A 6,565-nucleotide genomic window follows, 5' to 3' on the forward strand; every position below is an offset into this window, starting at 1 on the left:
GACGCAGTGTACATGATGACGTCACAGCTCAGCTGCAGTGTTTTTCTTGCCTTTACCTCCTTCACTGTCATTGTTATTAATATTTACAGACGAGACATCTGCCAGATCTCTAATGCTAAGGTAGCCAGACAGCATGCTAATGCTAAGCTAGCCAGACAGCATGCTGATGCTAAGCTAACGCTAAGAGCTCTTACAGACACAAGTTAAAAATGTATTTGAGCACTTTGTGAATGAGAGCAGCAGCACAGTTAGTTGATGGTCACATGGTTACAGAGAGAGCAGCAGACTTTGTAAATTATTTTTTATTCTCGCTGTAACTTAGACATGACATGTAAACAGACTGTTGGCTCTCCTCGTACAGGAAGTGATGCTTCACTTTCAGCCGTCTGTGGATTTTCTTCACGAAAATTAGTTGCAGCTGTGAAATGAGGCTGATTGTGAGTAATATGAAGCCTGTAAAAGCTGAAGTCACACTGTCAACATGTCAGCACAGAAGCTCTCAAATGACTGCTTCCTAGAATGAGGATAGGGTGGGCCACGTAGAATATACCTGACCCATCCTTCAAATCTGGGGAAAAGGAGGACGCATTTGTGGGCCACATTTGAATTGGGACAGCCTTTGTTGCCTGGCTGTGATGTAATTGGCCTACAAATGCGGCCTATGAATTGGGACACTGCTATAGTTTGTACTTTGTGAGTTCACTCAGAGTCCACAGAATCCAAGGACGCGGCGTATGTGAAGGCGTCACAGCTCAGCTGCAGTGTTTTTATTGCCTTTACCTGCTTTGTTGTCACTCTGATTAATATTTACAGATGAGTCACCTGCCAGAAATCTAACTATAAGCTAGCCAGGCAGCATGCTAACGCTAAGCTAATGCTAAGAGCTCTTAAAAGCACAAGTAAAATATATATTTCTGCACTTTGGGAACGAGAGCAGCTGCAACAGAGTTAGTTGATGGTCAGATGGTTAAAGAGAGAGCAGCAGACTTTTCATATGATTTTTTTATTATAGCTGTAACTTCTCATACAGGAAGTGATGCCTTCACTTTCAGCCATCTGTGTATTTTCTTAAGGAAATTTAGTTGCAGCTGTGAAATGAGGCTGATTGTGAGTAATATGAAGCCTGTAAAAGGTGAAGTCACACTGTCAACATGTCAGCACACAAGCTCACACATGACTGCTTCATCAACATGGAGCTCTGAGTGTTTATTAAAGGATCATTGTGTGAAAGACGCTCTAACACAGCTGACTGCAGCCTTTAGCTGTGAGCACACAGTGTTTCACATTTACATTCATTTACTATCAAACACACTCAATAACTTTAAACAGCTGCTGTTATCAAGTGAAAATAGCAAAGATTTCAGGGCTGAGCCCCAGTGTTTCTACATCCTAGTAACACCTCAGACAGTCACAACTCATCAAAGCTTCTCTTTATCATCAGAACAGATTTAGGTCAATATCATTTCATATTTCTGTGTCATCATCACTCAAATGTTGACATATAGAGGGTTTGTCATTCTCTCAGCTGACACTGAGATGAAGCAGGAAAGAAGCAGCTGATATTTGGACAGCACACATGATGGAAAGGAGGATTTCAGTTGATGTGCACATGAATGATTTGTGTTTCCTCTGCAGGTAGAAAGTGTGTGTGAGCTGAATTGAGCAGCATGGATCAGTGTGAGGACAGAGAGGAGGGAGTCCCTCCCTCTAAAAGCACTCTGTGTGGGGAACATGAGAGCCAGACCAAAGCTCAGAGGTGAGATGACCATCTCTAACTGTCCATGACTCTTCTCCATGTCACAGCTCAGCACTCACATCACTGCTCCATCATTATTCACAGGAACCCACCTGGACCTCCACCCAGCTCTATGTCCTGTAAGAGTGACATGTCTGCAGGTCGCCTCATTGAGTTTAAAGTCTCTGCTGCAGAGAGGTGAGCTATTAGTAAGATGGACTGATGTCAGTTTGGTGTCTGATTTAAATGATTTTGTGTTTCCTGGTTTATGAAATCATCTCTGTAGGAGAGCAGTATCTCAAAGGACACACAGGCTCAGCTGTAACTGTCATTTTATCTGGTTTTAAGACACATTTGGACACAATTGGCTATTTTTAACTATTTATTTTAATCACAGGTGTAAATTTAGACCTCACACATCTGGATCCTAAACTATGATAGAAACAGCTGCTAGCAGTGGGTAGTTTGACATTAGCCTGGTGGCTAAGCTAACAGAAAGAAGCGTGCCAGCTGTGCTTTGTGAGGATGATACGCTGCTCTAGAAAGAAAACAAAGGTTTGTGCAGCTCCTCTTCAGAAAAGTGTTCAGAGAGCAGCTGCTTCATTAGACAAAGGCTCGTCGTGTCAGCCCAGATGTGTGTAACAGCTGGATGTCACATCTGCATCCCGCTTTTATTAATGAACTTCCTGTTGCTTGCAGATGACAGGAACACAAAGTGTTTGTGCCACGTGATGATGCAGGATTTCTTAACATCTCCATGATGGTAACATCTCCTCGTCTAACTGCAAACACATGAACGCTCCTAATGGCAGCTATCACAGCCACGGAGGCAGGCTGTTTTTCACTGTTGCATTCAGGGACATTTGTTTTCCTGTAAAAAGCTGAACTCTAATCTAAGAGGATGTTACTGACAGGAAACAGCTGCATCATCTGCAGTCTGTGTGATCACAGCTGCTTCAATCACTTTATCAGAGAATTTATCATTGAATAAAACATGTTTCTGTCTACAGAGGTCAGAGGTCACAGTCTGCAGGATCCAGCTGTCCGTCTGTGAGGAGTGAACGGTCCAAAGGTCATCCTCCAGAGTTCAGTGCTGAACCTGGACCAATGAGGTCAGAGAGCTGTGATGACTCCTTTACATGTTTGTGTTTTCCTGGATAAATCTGACCTGAAACATCCTCAGATTGTTACAAAGATTCATTAAAAAGAAAACAATGAAAGAGAAAAGATCCAAATGTTAGACTTGGTCATTTGCTGTTTGAGGACAGTGATGCTCATATCTGTGGGGAAAGTGTGACCTGAGTGGGTTCATGTTTGTCTTTAAAGAGCTGCTCTGATTCTCTTTGTGTCTGATCTGTTAAACAGTCTGAGAGGTCACACAGAGACCCAGCAGCTAAAGCCTGGATCATACTGGCTGCTGTTAATCAGACTCCATCAGGACAACACTGAACAACAGTGGTGTTCATGCTGGCTCAGCTCCAGGCTGCCTGTCATAGGGTTGTGTCATAAAACACAGAAAAACATGAAGGAGATTTTCCTGGCCTGGCTTTTTATAGCTTTACAGCTGACAGCGCTGTAAAGACTGGTAGACTGGTAGGTAAAAGCAAGCGTATGAGAAACTGTTATTGAAGTACACTGAGAGTGAGAGAGAGCTGTGGATGAAGTGTTGTTTTATCGTGGTAGAGGCAAAACAGCAAGTCAGAGGGAATTCATGATGATGTTTATGTGAAGCGTAGTTTTGATCTTCTTTTGCTGCTTTTTCAGTCAATTTTTGTTGGATAAAAATGAAACCTGCAGCTTCAGAATTTAGAGCAAAAAAGACCTAAACACAGAGTGCGGACAGACCGATGCATCAAAATGAGCGAGCTGTCGGCTTTCATCCCCGATGGCGTGTACGTGTACGTGCCGTCAGGTGAGAAAGCGTCGGCTTTTGTGTTTACGTCTTTGTGCTGTATCCATTTATCTGCTCTCATTTACTGTTTAAGCTGTTTGGTGGTTGTTGAAATTTTGTGAGATTTAACCTGAGATTCTGGCATTTCAGGCAAAATACATTTATATTAAAAAATCGATTAAGGATTTTAATGAATTGATATCACATTATTTAAGCTAGAATCTATTTTAATCGGAAAATTGATCATCAAAACTGAGCCCTCATAAGTACACTGACTGTGAGCCATTGAATGTGTAGACTATCACCATGACAACATGTTGTTTGAGGTCAGTCCCAAAGTCAATCTGCAACCGTTTAAAGTCCAGAAACATCTCCTGCTGTTGTTGTTATTTCACTGAAGAGGTAATCCATCCAACCACAGGTGCGTATACTGAATTACACACATAGCTGGACTGGCCCGGTATGCCCGATGGCGATTTTTTGTTTTTATGGGCCGATGGATTTTTTTAATTTTTTTTTTAATTTTTTTTTAGGAAGGGTATATATAATGAAAGGTGATGGATTGGCCAATTGGTCATGATCGACTCTGGGCTGGACCAATTACAGCCGAGGAGGCCGGATGCACCCTCCCCCTTGTTTAGCAATCTTATAGACGAACTAAAGAAAATGGAGAACAAAAAAAGGAAAGGAGGTGTTTATGAAAATATCACTAAATCTGCCATTTATTAATTTTAATATTAATTAATGATCGTGTCTCACCTCTAGTGTTCTTGGTCTTAATTTAAGGTTTTCTACCATGTGTTGTAGATAGTTCAGGAGGTTAACTCGACCAAGCAGTCTTTTTGTTTCCGCTATGTACTGTTTAAAATCCAGAATAGGGAGGATGGTGTAGGTTTAAGTTTATTAGATTGATACATATATACCAACAAGGCAGTGTACATCAAAGCAGTTGTTTTCATGCAAAGGCTTTATGGTTTTTCCTATAGCGATTGACAGATCACGTGACTTTGGCGCATTGCATGCCGGGAACTCGAGGCAAAACAATCCAAGTACCGCATCAAATGCAAGCATTTGCAGCACCGCAAAATGTTCATTCTCCGGTTCCAATACCTTCTTGGTTTTTCTTTGCCGCACAAAAAAGGAATGTACAAAACGAAGGAGAATAATGTCGGTCCGTACAAAGACAGACTCGACGAAAAGGCAAAGAAAAGATACGAGGAAAAAATCAAAGGAGTGAAAGGGTCAGACCCTTACGAGCACACAGAGTGGACAAAAGACGTCAGCGTGCTGCCCAACTTTCACCACGCTCAGATTTATAATTATACGGTTCTTGGAGTGAGTGCATACACTCATGAAGTTTAGTACCTTCAGGTCACTGCAACAAGCCCAGGTACAGTTTACCGACGGATGGTTCAGGACCTTGAAATGCACCGTGTAGAACGACCATCGTACGTATCATAAGTTTACCAGTCTCACAAATCGTTGTCATAAATACACATTCGTTAACCGTTTATTAATATAACCTTTGAGCTCAACGGTAATTAATTAGAAGTGGAAATAATTTCTGGTAGGCATTACAGAAATGTAGCAGTGACAATAATATTGTATGTTGTAATCGCACTGGACAATTAGTGATACAAAACAACTGTTTTATCCTGTGAATAAAAGTATATGTTTTTGTCAATGTACCGTGGTAATAACAGAAGCGAAACGCAATATTGTGTCAGGACAGTTCACTATTTATGCATAATAAATAAAGGAGCATAGCGCGACAATTTCTGTTCAGTACCAGACTTGCTTGTAACCTATATCACCAATTATGTTAAGAAAAATGACGTATTAACTACTACAAAACACTGACCTTTGTGGGAATGCTTGGAGCAGACTAACATGTGAGCTGGAGTGTTCTGGGACGTTATATTTGGTATATCCAGACCATCCCTCGGCTCTTACTTCGGAAACATGGCTTAAAAAATTTCTCTTCAACTACGTAATCCGATTTAAAAAAAAAAAAAAAAGATCTCTTTACCCGTCGGCTTCCCGTGACTGTCATGCGACCGGCTATTGCAGTTAATAATACAACAGCTTCTTGCCATTTTTTGGGTTTCTTTTTATCCCTGTGAAACTGAGTTCAATTGAAAGCCTGCGTGCACTAGTACCTCTTGCCACAAGTTCCCAGAATCCTTTGCGGTTTTACCCCTGAATGACGTCACATTTTCAATCTCTATCCTGGTGGGCCGGTCTCTAGTCAAAATGCCCGGGCTGATTTTTTGTCCCAGTCCAGCCCTGATTACACAACACAGGTATGGTGGCTCATGACAGACACAATGGGTTTAAAACTTGACAAATTTAATTCATATTAAGTTATTTAAGTAGAATCTACCGGAATCTTTATCCTGTGTTGATCTAATCCTTCATGGTTCCTCCACAGAGTGGACCAGCAGAGCTCAGAGGTTCCCAGTGGTCAGCCTGCCCAGCAGCATCAAACACAGCTGGACTCCATATTTATGGTCTGTACATGTACAACAACTACTGTTACATCTGTTCTGTTCACAGTCATCTCCATGCTGCTCTTTGTAGACCAGTGGATTGTCAGTGTGTCCAACATGGATCTGATGTTTGGCTCCATGATTTCAGTCTGATTGGCTCATTCATAAAGTATTCTGTTCCAGCTGCTGGAGGATAACATCATCACTTTTGTGAAGAACGAGCTGAAGAAGATCCAGAAGGTTCTGAGTCGAAATTACCCAGAATGCTTAGAGAGTCAGAGGAAGGATGATGAAGAGAGGAGCACCAGAGAGGCATTTGTGAAGATCACGCTGAACTTCCTAAGGAGAATGAATCAGGGTCAGCTGGCTGACCATCTACAGAGCAGTAAGAGGATTTATCTAAAAATTTAAGCTGCTGGATAAATGAGACATTTACTGATGTCTTATGAG

The 6,565-nt window shown here is 41.6% G+C and overlaps 1 long non-coding RNA gene across 1 annotated transcript; it reads left to right on the forward strand.

Moving 5' to 3' along the window:
- Window positions 1-1,702: 1,702 nt before the first annotated feature.
- On the forward strand, window positions 1,703-2,969 carry LOC109200101 (uncharacterized). The gene is made up of 3 exons (XR_002060305.2): window positions 1,703-1,756; window positions 1,841-1,933; window positions 2,746-2,969. It is a non-coding gene; the product is annotated as an uncharacterized LOC109200101 (long non-coding RNA).
- Window positions 2,970-6,565: the final 3,596 nt, after the last annotated feature.

The sequence above is a fragment of the Oreochromis niloticus genome, unplaced genomic scaffold (genome assembly GCF_001858045.2).
Source record: "Oreochromis niloticus isolate F11D_XX unplaced genomic scaffold, O_niloticus_UMD_NMBU tig00001534_pilon, whole genome shotgun sequence".
Classification (NCBI taxonomy): domain Eukaryota; kingdom Metazoa; phylum Chordata; class Actinopteri; order Cichliformes; family Cichlidae; genus Oreochromis; species Oreochromis niloticus.